Here is an 18,146-nt window from a genome sequence, read left to right as displayed (position 1 = left end):
ATTAGCTTTCAAAACCACCAAACAGTATTCATTAAAGCCCTTTCAAGAGCTGAATACCACCCCCTTTTCTTAAACCACAAATGACAGAGAACATAATTCCAGTACCGCATCTAAGAATCTCTGCTTCTTTTTTTGTTAACTCTTGCTACTACAGAGTAGAAAAACCCCGCTAAAAGCAAGTTAAATTCTTCCTGCACTGGTAAGGAATAAATTTACAGAAAAGACTTAAAACCAATCCAAAAATAACTGATTATGCTGGGGAGAAATTCAACTGTAAATAATGCTTTTTCCCATTACAGGACATGCACTATCTTAAAAAGGACAAGAACAGCCTGGAAGGCTCAAGGGACTAGTACTGGGTTATAGAGCCTTTCATCTTCACGTGCTTTGATTCATATCTAGGTCTGCGGTAACTGAAAATTTATATCTGAAGTGAGCTAATGGTTTCCATTCACTTACACATCACTAAAAGCGAAAGCAAGAAAAAGCTAACTGGTCCCTAACCAAGACACCAGAAACACCCCCTGCAAAAGAGACAAAAGACAACTTATCCAAAGGCTTCTTTCTAATCATATGCAATCAGCTGTTCCAAATCAGGTTAAAAGTACTGTGAGGGAACAGTGAAAAGACAGATGCATACTTTTGAGATAGGATTCCCTCCACAGGTGATTTATGTAATATACTCAAATATTCAACAAAAGTTTTTACTTGAATGAGGAAGAGAAAGCCAAAAGGACAAAATACACAATGACCATTTCACATTTACTATGAAAACCAGCCTATTTCCTCAAAGACATATGGAGTTAGTTAGGTGTAAAATGCTGAGCCCTATCCAATCACATGCAAACAGGAACAACAGATTTAGAACAACAAAGAGGCACTGAATTCTATCAGTCCTTGATAAACAGATCTATGTCTGCAATCGTTACAGTTCGGTTAGACGCAGGATACATATGCAACAAATTTGTAAAAAGTGTTTGTTTTCCCCCTACGGTTTTCATCAAAAGTGAAAGTCCTATCTCTCAGATGAGCCACAAAATACGTGATCTTGTAATTAGGACAGAGGTTATATTCAGAGTCCATATGAAAACTTAAACACTGCCAAATTTTACTACCCAAAAGCAAACACTCAGTTTCATTCTCAAGGCCCGGAGTAAACTGTGCTATTTTTCTTTGGAATTACAATGCTGAAAGGGCTAGTTTTAACCTAGAAAGCTCAGCCATCATCGCCCAGAACACAGTTATTTATCAAAGTGCGTCTCATAAATGCTCACTTCTATAGAAATAGCACTCCAGATGTTCTCCACAAAGAGATGCCGCATTTCAGAGCGCATACCTTGCCAGCATCCTGGCCTGCCAGAAGCTTTATACCAATGCCTTTGCAGCACATCCAGAAAACAGCTGAAGACGCTTGGAAGGGGAGACAATTAAGTAGGTAAATATACATCTTTGTAGGGATTTCGTTTAAACACAAACAGGGAAATATTTAAGAATAACAATGATTTAATATACCAGCATAAAAACCGTACGGATGCTTAACCAAATCTGCAGACCCTACTCCTTTTGTGCACATACAGCTAATTGTTAAAAGCTTAACTGCAGTGTTCAAACACTGCAAATTGTATAACTGCAAGTTAGCTGAAACTACAGCACAGCTTAAGATAACAAAACAGCATCTTTTTCTTTATGTCTCCTTACATTTTGTGTGGGTGTCAGGTGCTCATCAAGGGTGGAGAAGCAGGACAAGGGACTGGTGTATTTGTTAACATTAATCACAGCAGTAGCATTTTATTTACCCATTTAACTATAAAAAGTAAGCTTTAAAAACCTTTATTTCTGCTGGTATGGTAAACCCATTATACATAAGGACTGACCTGGATTCTCTTCCTTGTATAACAGACTCATTTAAAATTCAAACTGTCCCAGTACAAATCTACTAAGATAATGGCAGATTTGACAATTCTAGTGCTTTTTCAGCACTTTCTCATGACTTACGGAGAAATACAGCCTAATTAATGCTTTTCTTTGGCTGTGAAGCTATGAGCTCAAACAGAGATTAGAAAACAGAATGTGCTGCAGTTTTAAGACACCAATACACAAAAGTGTTTTCTAGTTACTTTCATTCTTCTAGATTATACAAACTCTTGCTCCTGCATGCGCTCCTCCAAATTACAGTTCTAAGACAGACTGCATAAATATCTAAAATATTTGTTTCATATAAATTAAATGCATGTTAGTATTACAAATGACAAGATGAGACAAGTGCCACTTATTCTTCCAGTTTAAACCGGCAAGATTGCTCAGAAACACTTGAGGGCCTTTTCTTATGCTGGTCCATCTTTACTACTATGAACAATGTGACAGCCGTTACGAGGTCTCCTACAGGTAGTTAACAGACTTCTGAGGAGATCTCCAGTGAGGAACTGTTAAAGACTTCCACTTACTAAGACCACCCAAACCTCATCTTTCACTCTCCTCTGGTGACTGGTGCTCACAAATCCAAATGCCCACACCCAGTCTACAGCCTCCTGTCATGTCTTTCTAATGCATTAACACATTTCTGAGAAACTGCTAAAAAGGTAAACTGAACCGTCCCACCTTAGCCAAACACAGTACACACAGACTTCGCAAGGATTCCAAAATATATTTTTTATTTCCTAAGGCAAAAGTTTTTGTTTAATGAAAAAACCAAGAGTGTTTATACTCATTTTTCCTGACCATTGTCACTGTTGCAGCTCAAAAACCATTTTCTATTTTGTGGTGACTGATAACAACATTTTAAATACAGGTATGCTGTCCTTTTTGGGAACATAATTCTGTTGACATTAATGAGGTTGTGTAAGTTTACTGTAAAGAATTTTGAGAACTCTGATTCTGACTGATGAGACTGATATTCCTAAGAGTGGAGCACCTGAGCATTTAAGTGCTCTCTCAGATGAGGAGCCCCACAAAGTAACAAATTCCTGCAATCAGCAGTGGGGGACAGTTCCCCAGATTCTGCCTTGTGAACATTTAAATACAAATAGGTAACACCAAAAGCATAGCACGACAGCCTTATAAATTGCTCCTTTCAAGATCTTCAGAATAGTTTATCTCCACAGAGATACTTAATTAGCCAAAACCTTTATTACACTGACATTCTTTGATATTATATATAATATGCTTATTCACACAAGTGTTAAAGAAAGATTGCAATCCAGCGTAACTAGTTAAAATTTAGACATTTTTACTCCTAAGATACTTCTACTGTGTATTTCGAGGGAAGGTACATTCAAGTATTAGGTGTTAACATATTAAGTACATCACTGGGAAATACATTAAAAATATTATTTAAATAATCAGGTCTAAGCACTTTTATTCGTTATGACTTTGTTTTTCACTAGGAAATCAGTTAAATTTTCAAATGATCAAACATGTTCATGGAATACTTTCTTGAGGCACTTCTAGGATTTGAATCTCAACACCATTTTTCATGGTAACATTTTTCCTGTCACTGCTATGTTTTGGCTTCAGAAAAATATCACCACTCAACTTCAAGGCAACTTAGATATAATATTTTCAAGGTATTTAGTCTGTTAAATGGATGTAAAATTATCTACTTTTAAAATTGAAGATCTAGAGGCATAAATGCTCAGGTAGTCCTTAGAAGATACTAATGATCCTTCTAAATGCCAATTAAAAATGAAAATGCCAAAATAATTAGATAAGGTCTTTGTTTTGTCTGCAGGAGTTATTGCTCTTGAAAAAGTACTGCTTAAAAGCATTAAATATAAAAAGATATATTTTATCCATAACTAGACTCATTAAGGTGTGATAAAGTAATACATTATTGACAATGTTTAGCTATTGTAGATGTCTTCTAAAGCATAAGAAAGGTTCACTGACCCTAAGATGTTCAACAATTAATCAAATGCATGCTTAGAGCATTAAAAGGCATTCAAATTTTAACACTTCTAAAGGGATTTTTAAACTTCAAAATATTAAGGCATTAAAATAACTGTTCAAAGAAAACTGCTATAGACAAACCCCAAACTGCAATTCTGCTTGTAACTATGCTTATGTTAAAAGAAATGTTAAATGTTTACTTTTTTTTTTCCCCCCTATTCCTGTGTTCCAGCCCTAACATTACAGAAATAGCTCAACAAAGACTTCAGGCAGATAGCTATGTTCATGCTCTGTGATTCTATAAAACAACAATCACTTCCTATCCCAAAGTTTTTATAAGAGCAAATGCTTCTGGTTCACGGTTATGCGAAAAGTCCCTTACAGCAAAACTCATCCAGGAAAAAAAAAAAGGGAAAACATCCTACAGTTACTGACAGCATGTACTTAAATTCATTGTTCTGACTGGCAGAAACGAGCTGCAACCAAATTACTAGTTTGACATTGCAACTTCCTGCTGCTTTACATTGCACATTTCCCTGGAGAGATGCAAACCATGTGTTTAGAAACACTGACTTCAGAGCACTCAGCTTAACAGTAGCATGAAAAGACCTGTACCTAGCAATAGCCTGGTTTGCTGTTTATTTTGTTCAGACGGGGGGGGGAGGAGGAAAAAAAGGGAGAAAGATTTCTGTATGTAATAGAAGACTACATTGTCAGATCCTGGATTTTTTAGCTTAAGCATCATACTGGTTCACGTGGAACAGTAGTTGTGATCCAACACATTTACATTTCTTTAACAATAAAACATTAACATTGATATCTATCTATCCAAGTAATACCCAAGCATTATCAGGAACTGCACCAGCTACAAGTAAAACTGTAATGCAGAACTATTCCTGAGTAAACAGTACAGGAAGTCCCATGAAGCTTAGTCATCCTCAAAAAGTCTGCACTCCAAGTCCCTCATGTCAGCTGTGGTTTTTCAGTTAAAACTCATTTATTATACAAAATGGACAACACCGTGGAAGGCCAAACCCCACCAAATCACAAAACCAGTCTTCTGTACCCAAAGGCTCAAATAGCCACACAGAGATTAAGACAAGCAAAAGGTTCCCAGTTCATACACCCCAGGAACACCGGCACTGCCTATTCCAATGAACACAAGGTTAAGTCATCAGCCTAGAAGCAGCTACACCAGAAGCAGCAGTCCCAGCACAAATCATCTCCTCTAGAAATATCACTGTTAAGGAAGTGTGGTAACAAAAACATTGTCCTGCAGACATATAAAGAAGTCCTGCCAAAAGTAAAGCCATTCTTTAGAACCAATTTAGGAAGGTATTGCCTAATAAACCTACAAAAAGCCACATAACACAGACTGAAGCAAATCCAAACAAAATTACAAGGAAATAGTTTCCTTTAATCAAAATAATACAAACATATTCAAGGTCACCTTTGTAGGCACATTTGCAGGCAAACTGCAGAAGGTACTTTTATATTTTCCCAATACAGCAGCAGCTTTATTTCACCAATAGGCAGTTTTCCCTCAAAAATCCACAGAAAAATGGGTAAAGAAACAACACTACCAACATTGTCAATGGTAGAGTGACTGCTTGTTCAGTAAAAAAAAATCTACAGGTACTCAGAGTTCTACATTAGGTCTCATACAGAAAATTACCAGATTATGACACAGTAAAAGAACAGTGAAGAAGTAGGATTGCAATTGATTAGGCAATACAAGGTAGTGTTTCATGCCACACTACACAAACTTGTGACAGAAATACAGTGTAAACTTTTCACCCATGGACCTCTGTATCTAAATGTCAAGCTATGCAATGCCATGGCTACTAAAGAAAACTATTTCAAGACAGAGACCTGAGCATTTTAAATGAATGATTTAACACCAAAAGACACCTCAAGAGACTCATTTTTTGTCTCCCAGTGAGGACCTCTGTTTAATTAGCGGCTTCAGTCAACACCACCCTGGCCCCCAATTGAGACTTACAGCTGCATAAGGGATAATATGAGGGTATATTTTATTACGTATTTATAAAACAAATGGTGTGACCTCATCTGAAATTGCTTGTGAGTGAATTGATCATTGCAACTTAAAAATAGCATTGCAGAATACATAGGATTCACAGAAGACAACACAAATGATCAAAGTATAAAACCAATCATCACACTAAAAGACAGAATGCTTATAAGAATTGTTTCAGTATTTGTAAGTATCAAATAATGTTTATAGAAACAATTTTAATGTCTCATTAATATGAAAACTAGAACTTTTATTTAAGAATTAATGTTACATCTACAGGAGACACATACCATATTTTAGGAACCCAAGTGTGTGTAACATCCCAGATGTCAAACAATTTCTTGTAAATGTCCTTGCAATACAAAGAATTCTACCACTGTATGCCCACCTGGAGTTGAATCTCACAAGGGACATCAAAGCAACACCAAGGACTTCTATAGGTACACAGGTGACAAAAGGAAAACTAGGGAAAATGTGGGCCTGGTGCTGAATGGAAAAGGGCACTGCTGACACAGAACATGGAAAACACTGAGGTACTGAATACCTTCTGTCTCTGACTTTACTAGCAACATTGACCTTCAGAACTTCATGAAATTCAACAAAGGGAAGTGCAAAATCCTGCACCTGGGAGGAGCAGCCCCATGCACCACTCAGCACCACCCAGCTGGAAAGCAGCTTTGCAGAAAAGGACCTGGTGGCTGCCAAGCTGTACGTGAGCCGCCGGTCAGTCCTTGCAGCAAAGAAGGCTAATGGTATCCTAGGCTACATTAGGAGAAGCGCTGCCAGCAAGCTGAGGTGAAAAGAGTGCAGCAAAGGGACATGAAGCTGATGAAGGGCCTGGAGCATGTCTTATATAGGAAAAAGACTAAGCAAGCTGGGATTGTTCAGCCTACTGAAGTCTCAGGGCGGTCTCATTGATCTGAAGGAAATGTACAAAGAATACAGAGCCAGGCTCTCTTCAGGGGTGTCCAGTGATAGAACAAGAGGCAACAACTAGAACACAAGAGGTTCCACCTAAACAGAAGGAAACACTTTTTCACTGTGAGGATGACTGAGTACAGGCTGCCCAGGAAGGTTGTGAGCTCCACACTCTTCAAGACAGTCAAAAGCTGTCTGGACATGGTCCTGGACAACCCGCTTTCGGTGACCCTGCTTGAGCAGTGGGTTTAGACCAGATGACTTCCAGAGGTCCCTTCCAATCTCAAACAATCTGTGATTCTGTGAAATGTTGATCTGTTTGTAAGGTGGCAAAAGACCAATCATATATCTAGTTGACTGCCATCTACTTATTCCACAGACTTATGTCCCTTCCTTCAACTGACTTTACAGGAATGGCTGCTGTGACAAGTAAAGAATTATTTTAGTTAATATCAATCTGCATTTATCATACAAGTAATATGAAAGCAGTAACCTATAAAATTAACATCCTAATTCTATTTGTATACTCACGTCAATTAAGTGCCTTTTTGCCACCAGAGCCTTAAAAGTAACATCTGGAGAGAAATGAACCATTTTGGTAAGCTCAAGGTTAGACACACAAAAAGAGAAAATATTCTGATTTACTGCCAGCTTGTGGTTATGATCCTTACAAGAAGATGACTGCCAAGCATGGTGACTAGGGTGAGGAATTTGTTGCATCAGTTTCATGCTACTGAATGGAAAGACTGCTCCATAACAGGTTATTATCATTCCCTGCTAAATGAAATATTTCTTTCATCTTTTATGCATATAAACAAAAGTAATAAATACCTTACTTTTTAAAGAAATACTTTAGAAGCATTTTGTTAGAACATTATCAAAAGAATACTGTATATGCACACGTTCTCCCCTCTCCATATGGTATTGATTTTCTATGCCAACTGTAAATATATATAATTTATTTTATTACAGCAGTACAGTAGAGAAGAGCATTTTTCCAATTCAGCTTGCCAGGGATGATTGCTCCTTATACAGTTCACTGAACACAGATGAAGCAATGACTATGTATTAAATGTCTCACAAAGAAATTATTTCAATTTCTTATGAAATATATGTGTTATAGTAAAGATTTTTAAAAGAGCATTTAAGTGTTCATATTTCCATTAAGGATTTGTGAGATGAATCATCACCAATCACTACTAAAAATCATGTTTCTAAGAAGACACACTAGTAGCTGACAGATAGAAGTTATTAGAAGGTATTATCTTGTAGAGTAGAATACCAAACTCTTTCATCTTACTTCTCTGTAACAAGTGACATTTACAGCAGTAACAGTAAATCTGAAATTAAGCACTGAAATGATCAACACCAGAGAGCAGCATTCATATCAAGTAGTCCCAGAGATGTTTAAAATGGATCATACATATATTTGTTCATAAATACACAATAAAATACTTTAATTACAAGCATTGTACCTTGACGATAGGTTTTTCATGTTATAATAAGCTTCACAAAGTTGTAAAAGCAACACAATTCAATTAGAAATGTTAATTAAAGGTTTCCATTGATTTTACCAGTGATTTGGCTCAAGGAAGTATTATTAAGAAAAAACCAGGCAGAACAAATCACAATACATTTAATTATCCCCTTTAATCTAAAACAAAACTAGTCCTCTGCCTTGGGTCAATGTTGTTTAAAATAATATGTATATGAGCCACATAAGAAAAACAGCCTGTATTTCGGATACTATTAAATCTCAGATTAAACTATGTATCCAGTAACATGTATTCCTAAATACAATCAGAAAATTGGTTTCTCCATTGGTTCTCCATTCTGTCTTGGCAATTTAATGCAGAATTAATCTCAGGTTCCCCATATTATTTATTTTACAAGCTCTTCTAACAGTAATTCCAGTTCTCTAGCATGCTTTATCTCACACAGTCTCCCTCATCCACAGGCACACATGTCCCTCCCCATGAAGTACCAGGAGAGGCAGGACGAGCAAATCCTTTGTCATATTCAAACGCGGAGGCAGACAGGTTCATCAGCTGGCAGGTCAAGTACTATTATTTATTTGGCCTCTCCGACCTTCTCATACTTTCAAAACCTTTCAGGTATTTAAACAATAAGGGCTCTATCCTGTCAGAGTTTCACTGAAATTGGCAAGTAGACAGAAATGTTATTAGGGAGGAACTGATAAACCAAAAGACGTAAAGCCAACTTCTCTGGGGAACTTACAGTCTCACAAGCTGCCTGTCTTTTGCTTCTGAGTATGCAGAACTGCCTTAGCTTTAACGGCTACGAACAACCTAAGCACAGGATTTAGACACAAAGTAGAATAGAAACCATCACAGTTATCTTACTGACTGTTCAAAACCAGCTAAGAGCTCCCACCCTTCCACAACTGTGTCAACTGAAATGACCTTGAGAAAGAAGGCAACAATGTCAGAAATTTAGACCACCTATTAAACATTTAAATCATTGAAGTACTTGCAGAGTTACCTGCTCAGCTCTTCTAAGAGGAATACTGATCCCCATCCTAGCTGCTTCACCCGTTTTTACAGGAATCCTAAAACATTTCCTGTTCTGCATAGAGCGTGAGAAGTACACAACAGCAATATAAAGAAACTGCCAAGAGGAAGAGAGGATACTAATCCAAACTGCTGGCACTCTCAGGGGCATAAGGTCCGCTGCTGACATAGCAGACTCAAAAAGAGAAAATTCTTCAACCCAGATGGCTAAACTGTCAGAAGCAGAAGGCATAATGGAGAAAAAAAACTTTATTATTAGCTCATCAAGTGTTTTTCTCTCTCTCCTATCAATTCTGGCTAAATCTTAAGGGAAATACAAAACTAACATGTTGTACTGCTGCATGTGGATCTCATCAGATTTAGATGGTCTACAACCATTCAACGTTATATCCTCCCCCATTAGCTCAAAGTTCTAAGAATTCCTAATTTAGCTTTCAGTATTTATAAGAAGTATTTCTCATTCATTGAGCTTGTAAGTTTTCAAACAATAATGTTTGAATATTTACTGAAACTATGACTTAATCTGTTTTAAATTCTATCATTCTTTGGACAGTCAATTTGGAAAGGTGGAATTTGAATTTGTTAATGAAAAAAACATCTATCAAGAAGTGGGAGGAGATATAAAAGACTGAAGTTCTATTACTTATCACTTGATCTGCTCACATGTTCATTCAATTCACAGATTAATTTTAGTTAATTACTTTTACTTCCTTGAAAATACTTCCAAGTTGAAAATGCTGTGGATCTTGGTAAAGATCTTGCAAAGCCTTATCAAGTTATGATAACATCATTAAATGCTCTACTTTCTTAATACTTTAATTATAGTTTGAATGCACAAGCTTGTGATTACATTTACATCCCAAAATACCGTTTCTCTTATTGCATGTAAAAGAGCAAGATTTAAACTTTGATTTCATCTTTGGCAAGAACCAAGTGATTATTTAATATTCAAAAGTGCTTCTTTTTAGAGTATTAGAATATATTTAAGAATATCTAACAGACAAATTTATATGGATATAATGAATAATCAGTGTAGAATGCTTTACTTATCTGAAAAGCAATTGTCACCCTCCTTGTGCAAAAGGCAACATAAAATGTCTGGTAACAAATAATAACTTGCTGAGCTTCTCCTATGTCTCCTCACCACTTACACACTACTTGCAAACATGTAATTAATTTGGTAATTCAGCCATATTACTATTTGTATTCTTTACAGCTGAGGTTAGTAAACCTTTCCGGACTTGATTATTCTCTTACTGTACACTAAGAAAATGCACCATATTACATAGCCAAGTGCGGTGCATATTTCATCTGCTCTGTGGGTTTACTTTAATCTGACTTTGACAAGTTCTGTCGGCTCTGAAATTGAGGCTACAATAAGCGTAAGAATGGTGTGCACTTTTTAAAATAATGAATACTATTTCCACCCAAATCAACTCAAAATCTGTACTAGACAGTTTATATCATCATCATCGTTGTCATGCCTATATAGGCCGAATAAAAATGTTATCAGTATTTCCTCTTACAGCTTCATAACATATTGGAGAAAGGAGAGGAGGTGGAAGAGATGGAAGACACATCAGAAAAAACCACCAGCATTTGAAAAACAACCTAAGACAGAGATAATGTAGTTCTCTCCTTTTTTTTGTTCTGAATAGCTATGATTGCACAATAGCTTAGCATTCTTTGAAAGAAATTTTTGAGAGCAGGATGGTATGAAGACCTGACCACAGGTTTTTCTTTTCTCTTTTTTTTCCTTCATTGTTTTTCCCTTTTACAAACAATGTATACAGAAAATGGACTAAAAAGTTCCAGGAAAAAAAGGAGTGCTTAGAAATTGAAACTGCTTATAGTTCAACAGGCTGCAAGATCTTCCGATTCAAAGTCAGGTTTAAAAAATGTGTAAACGGTTCCTGCAGATCATCCTACCACACTCTCTCACTTATTCTGAAAAAACTGTGTGAAATATTGAAGGAAGAAGAAGAAATACATTCTGCTCCATCCAAGCCCAGCTTTTAAAATATACTGCCCATTAACTAAACTGATTAAAAAAAAAAGAAGAGAGAACTTCAGGGAAGCTAGGAGGAAGCATATAAAGCAAAAATAGTTTAAAAATGGAAAAATTTCACTCAACTGAAAATTTACAACTGCAAAGTTGGTCTATTTTTTATGGTTTTGTTTAGCTTTTCATAAGATTGCCTTTTTTTTCTTTTTTGGTAATTGCTAATGGCTATGCTATGGCATTTTAGAATAAAGTTGTACCTCAGATACTTATCAATAAAGAAGGTGTTTCCTGCAGATCTTCTCTTCTTACAGGTTTAAATTCTAACCAGAATTGAGATTGGAGGAGAGGGATTTCTTTTTAACCAAACACAGAATACTATAATCACAAAACAAAGAATGATGAAAGAAATAATTACAGTTCTGGTCTCATAATACCCCGCCTTTCAAAAATGAGTTAATTTTCCATTTAATGTCATCCTTTCCAATGCTACTGGTGTAAAGCTTTCCCAAGGAGAGAATTACTTTACTACTGGAGACAAAGCCTATCTAGCTGAACAAAAAGTCTTCAGTTGCAAGCCACAGGAAATAACTCATCAAAGACTATCAGAAACAGGTCTGAAAACATGAAGTTGTCCACAGCACTCTTGTTACCTACCTAAGCTTTAATTCTTTTTAGGTGAGATGCATTCTGCTCCTCCTCCCCCTCATATAAAACCCGGTAAGAGTAGGCATGAGAAACACCTTATATTTCAAGATGTTTTTCAAAGGCTTAAAAGGCTGTAATTATGCAAAACACTTGGGTGAGCTGTGGCTTTTTGAAACTGGAAGAGGTGATATTTCTCAAAGTTAAAATGTATTTCTCCCTTAAGCAGGAAAGCACTTATATTCTGTATCTAAAAAGATATCTAGATCAATTGATACACTCGTGCAAGAACCCACCCCAGCACTGAATGGCTAATACAGGGCCATAGGAGAAGTAGAATGCTGATTTAAGTGGCAATTTCTGGAATTGGAAAGAACTGCAATTTTTAAGCACATTGGTTACATTCTTATTAAGTTTTAAATTAAGTTAAATTCTTTTCAACAGAATCAATACAACATATACTGACTATTTTGACAAAAGTATCAGTTAAGGCAGAGGGACAAGTCTACCTAGACTCATTTTTGAAGAGATGAAGTCAGTCTGCCTTAAATTTCAGTTTTACAAAAACATCTTGTATGATTTTATCATCAGTTTTTTCATTAATTCTGATAATCTGATGGATGCCCTTAAAAGAATCCAAGTTACTAATAAAAAATTATTCGAAGTATATCCTGTTGTTACGGAAGACATGAGGATTTTTAACATCAATAGCCAGAATTGCCAGAAGTAGTAATTAATTGGCAAAGTATTCCTCTGAACAGATTGAAATCAATACATCTCTCAACATTACAGAAATTTGTCCTCTGGAAAAATGTCAGCATAGTCCATAAGATAAAATTATTAATCAGCAGCCCTAATTGACAATTAGTCATTCTATCTTGCAGTAAGATGAGAACATAAGGATTTATCCCATAGTGAGATTTCTCCCATAACTTCAATGACTACTACAGAAAAAGGTGCAGGCCGAGACTAAGAATTCTGACATTCCGGAGGAGGTCAGCTGCTTCGGTAAGAGGAGCTATTACATTTTGAATTACTGCAAAATAGCAACAACAAAAAGGCTGTTTTCAAATAAATTTCTGGGAAATCTTCGCAGTTCTAATAATTTTTAAAGCTCAGAAAAGAGTTGATGTCATCTATGGTGGAAGATACCAACAAGGATTGAGAGGGGAAAGACATGGAATAAGGGGAAAAAAATGAAAAGAGAAAAAAGCCTGTCTGGAGGTCAGGCCTTCATAACCAGAAATTATATAAAGCCTATTCTATCCCATAAATTATGACAGTCAAGGACTGGTTTCCCCAATTGCTTGACATCCATGTGACTCAGCGATAATCATTTTCTGATTAGCACTGCTGTTGGGTTAACAGGTTGTCTGGGAAAGGCTTCTAAACAGCCAGGGGAAGGATAAATAAAACAGTGTCAGTATCTTTTTAGGCAGAATTGAATCTCAAGGCACCTAAAGGAAGCCTGACTGACACTTGTTTGAGTTTGATTCTTGTGTTCTTTATAACCCTATGCTTTTAATTTATCAGACCTGAGTGCAGACACAGGAAGACATCAAGCTTAAGCTGGCGCCTCCAAATCTCCATCTGGGCACTAAGTTTGCAGCATCAGGTACCAAAAGCATCATTCTGCTATGCAATACTAAAATACTTGATATTGATGAGAGCAATGCAGAGTAAGAAATAGGTTCTTGATTTGGTGTTATATAAGCCTGCCTTGAAGGAAAATGCACAGTAGACTACGGTAAGACCAAATGCTCTCCTGTTGTTGGTACTGATGACTACCACAACTAGTGTCCACAGAGTGACTGCCAATTACTTGCCAAAGTCTGTACCAGTTTGGCAACCATAAACTTGGAACAAGCTCCTTAGGTGTTTTACAAGCATTTTCTTCTTTGGGACCATTGAAATAGGAATGCTAAAGTGCTATTCTGATATATGCCTCTTGGTATAAGAAGATTATTATAAGGATGAATTTTGTTTAGCCCAAACACCCACTGTATTAACTAAAAACACATTAGCTTTTTTTTGGTGCACCAAGAGGGGAGAAACGAATACCTGAAACAGAAAATAAATTCAGAATTAGTCTATCCAAAAGAAAATAAGAATACTTATTATTTACAATTTAATAAGGAACAACAGAAAGAAATGAGAGAATGACAATGGCTTCAAACTCTAAACTTCTCAAACTCATCTTTCTCAGCTCATGAGTGTGATGGCTATACACAGAAAATGCCCAAAGAAAAGCAAGGTCTTGTAAGTACTACACACCAAATTCTCAAATACTTGACTGTCATCACCCTTAATGAAAATTATGACTCAAGAGCTGGGTACTTCTAGGCTAGAACTGTCTCAGCAGATAGCCATGCAGGACACTGCAGCCGGTGCTCAGCTATCAGTCTGGGCTAAATTTATTTGGAACAGGATTCCTGTTATTCCAGCATTCCTCTAGACCTCTTGCTTCTGGAGAGCTAGTCAGAAGTTACAGCACTTCCAAATATAACTAAGAATACAATGCGCTATGTCAAAAAGTTTATCAAGAACCAGAGAGGTAGAAAAATACACAACAAAGCATCTACTGCTAAAGATGTTATGTATATGGTAAATTGCCAGTGATGTAACAGATGACTACAAGAACAGTGAGAAAGCCCATCTCTCTTTTGTATTTGTATCATGACGTGAATAAATGCTAGACAATAAAGGCGCATGCTTCCTTATCAACATTCCTAAAGCAGAGAGGTCTTACAGTCAAGAAAGCGGATTTTTTTCATTTTGGTACAACCTAGCATTCCTAAATTAATTAGACTGCTTTTCTCACCCTCTATTTTTCAGCAGTATTTTACTTTACAGAGTTCAGATAAAGCTAGATTCTTGCATGTATTCACATTTTCAACATTCTTTTATCACTTTGCTTTGTGTAAATGTCAAAGCTATTCCCTTTGGAAATTACTTTAGCTTAGAACTGTCTTATTTCTTTCCTGCTAAAAAAATGAAAGGAAGTGAAAGCCAGTCAGTATTACTGGAGTAATGAGATTTGACTGTGCAATTGGTGGGCCTCTATTCATAAGCATTTCTTTAAAGCAGTATTCTCTCTTATGGATTGAGTATCAACTTTTCCTATTTTTCTTATAACATTCAAAAGATTCAAAGTTAGTGATTTCTCATGAATTTTGAAAAGATTAAAATGGAACTTTACTGTAATACTGACAGTCTTCTATAAAGCATGCTTTGATAAGGAGCAGAAGTGATGAAGTTACATAAAAATGTTCCAAACTCGGATGGGAAGTCCACAAACCCGAAGTCAATTCCTGCTTGTGTATGCTCACCCTCACAAAACATAAAAAAGATGAAATTTCAGGCATAGGAAGATCTAGAGTTTTTCTGGGCTAAAAATCACGATCCTTGTAGCATAACTTACTGTTACAATTAAGTAAATACAATAATTACCTATAACACCGAAATGATCTCTAGGTGTTCAACGAATCACGTAGTTCCATTTGTCTTTCTCTCTCCAAAAATTTGAGGTAGTAGAAAAAAATCTAGAGGCAGAAAAATAACAGTGCAAACAAAGAAGAATCAGGCATTGGCAAAAAAAACCAAACAAACAAAAAAAAAACCAACTAAAACCAAAAACAAACCCAAAAAACCTTGAAAGCAGATTGCCTACTCTGTTCAGACAGAACTTCCTTCCACTTGACCTGTGATTCCTAAACTTTCTGAGGAAGGTCGTAAAAGTGTGTCACTGCACAACAATCACCTTAGTCCTTCCACAACTTCAAGTTAACACAAACATCAACAACTCCAAAGAAAGAGAGCAAATTAATACGAAATTTGAATACGTAACCAATGTTTTTTGAGAGTTTATAAGACAGCATTTTTTTTTAAAAAAAAAACCCCACCTTTGTGTATTTTCACGCTTATCTTTGGCTAGCCATAATTCCATGAAAGGAAGAGCAGTGAAGAATTGCTCTGTCACATGAAACGCTTAAACTGAACACTGTTACCAAAAAGTAACATTGACTGTATTGGTGAATAAAGCCAAGTACCATCACTAAACATGCTTCAATAAATAGAACAGCTCTATAAAAACCTCACACTTACTGTCACAGTAGTTCTCAACCCTTTCGTATTTCCAGGCCACTATAAATTTTCCAGCCAGCCAAAATAAGACCTCTACTCAAAAAACCTAGCCTGCTAAAATTGTATGTGTCTACTTTTGTTTCAGCTGCAAACAAACTGACTGTATCAGCTTTAAAGTGAAGGAAACCATAGCCCCACAGGATACCTGCATGCATAATGTGTTACCTAACACCTGACATCTCACGGTCTGGACTTTTTTTACTAGCTAAAAGAACCTTCTAGCTATCTGAATAGTAATATCACCTCATTCTTGCACCTGGAGCATGTAACCTCACTTCTTCTATATGACTGTTAAAGTTCATAAAGCTGATTAATACATATATTTATGGTCAGCAGTTGCTTATTTGGTTGGTAATTTCGAATGAAAATATTTGTTCATAAAAAAAAAGCAAACAGTGGATAGTTAGGCTTCTAATTAACCCTAATTCTTCTACTTGGTAAGACTGATATAATAAAAGGCAATTTAATTGATAGGAGAGGAGGCAAATTATCCTATTGCATGAGTTTTGTAAGGGAAATGTAATATCACATTGTAATTTCTTAAGAGCTGTAGAAACTTTCATTATTGGGTCAGGTTATGTCTGATTAGGTAATCTTCTTTATTGCATCACGAAACACTGACTTACATCAACAAAAATACTGGTGATACAGAAGCCCAGAGAGTAGGAACAAGTTCATCAATACGAACTGTCATTGTTGGCAACAGTCTGCAATTACCGTTTGACCATAACGGTCTAATGGAAGATTTTTTTCATCTTCACTCAAATTCTTTTCTATTTTTAATTTGCAGTCATTGCATTCCTATGAAACACAACGTGTTAAAATCTACTGCCATGGAGTAAACATGGAGGCTTTGGTAGCAGCACTGCCCATCAGAGGAAACACTTGAGGGAAGGTTCAACGAAACAGACGCATGGCAAAGGAAAACACTATCTGACTCAGATTAGGGTTGATATTGTTATTACTTTGGTTCTATCCTGCTTTATGCTCCTTAGCACTGTTCGGGAAGTGGAAAACAGGAAAAACGTAAGGTGACAACATATTCTGCGCTATCAGGAATGCACCTGTGAAGTTTGAGAATGGGGTGAACGAGGCTGTATTACTTTTAATATTCATCCACACATACCTCTGTAAATTCTTGTGCAAAAATACCTTCAAAAGAAATAATCAGAGATTGTTTCTGGCAAAATTAATTAACTGCTCATGAAAATACACCTGGTGTTCTGTTTTTAAAAATAATCCATCCCCACAATACAGAGTTCATCCAGATACAAAAGCTATACTGACATAACCATGAGTTTAAACTTTTATTCCTATTCATGCTAGTAAGAAGACTTGAGTGAATTTTCAATTTGCACTTGAAAATAAGTCTGTATTTGGAATTTAGCTTCTATAATTTTATAATTAACTTCTCAGTAAAAGAAACAAACCCAAGCCTTCCCCTTTTACTGTTCTGGCATTACTGGATAAAAACTGACAGAAGTGCTAAAGCACCCTGACAATGAGCCATAGATGGCTTGATTTCAGCGGGACTACTAAGCTACATCACTGTTCACACCGCTAAACCAGTGCAATTTCAAAGCCCAAAGCCACACAAAGGCTTTAAGGGAAAACATGAACCAGTAACATATAAACAGCAGCTGTTTGATGTTCAACGCTTATACTTCTTTTTTCCCGTGTAAATTACACCACTTCCCATTTTGGTGATTTGGTAGTCGCTGCTCCACTCTGTTCGACCAGTGTAAAAAAAAAAAAAGATTAAGTTTTTTACTGTTTCATACTACGATCGTCAAGGTTGAGACAAACAAACGGGCAAATACCTGGAAGTATAATGTGTTAAGTGCACTTTTACCGGGTCTTCGCTCTGACCGCTTTGAATTGATTCAGCCGCGAGGGCTATCGCGCCCGGCGGGACACCGACCCCCGTGTCTCCATCATGCCCCGTACCACAGCTCCCACCCGCCTCCTCCAGCATCCGGCCGTCGCC

This window comes from Buceros rhinoceros, unplaced genomic scaffold (genome assembly GCF_000710305.1).
Source record: "Buceros rhinoceros silvestris isolate BGI_N320 unplaced genomic scaffold, ASM71030v1 scaffold10445, whole genome shotgun sequence".
NCBI classification, from domain to species: Eukaryota; Metazoa; Chordata; class Aves; order Bucerotiformes; family Bucerotidae; genus Buceros; species Buceros rhinoceros.
The sequence above is the reverse complement of the archived record's forward strand: the minus strand, read 5'-3'. Positions refer to the sequence as shown.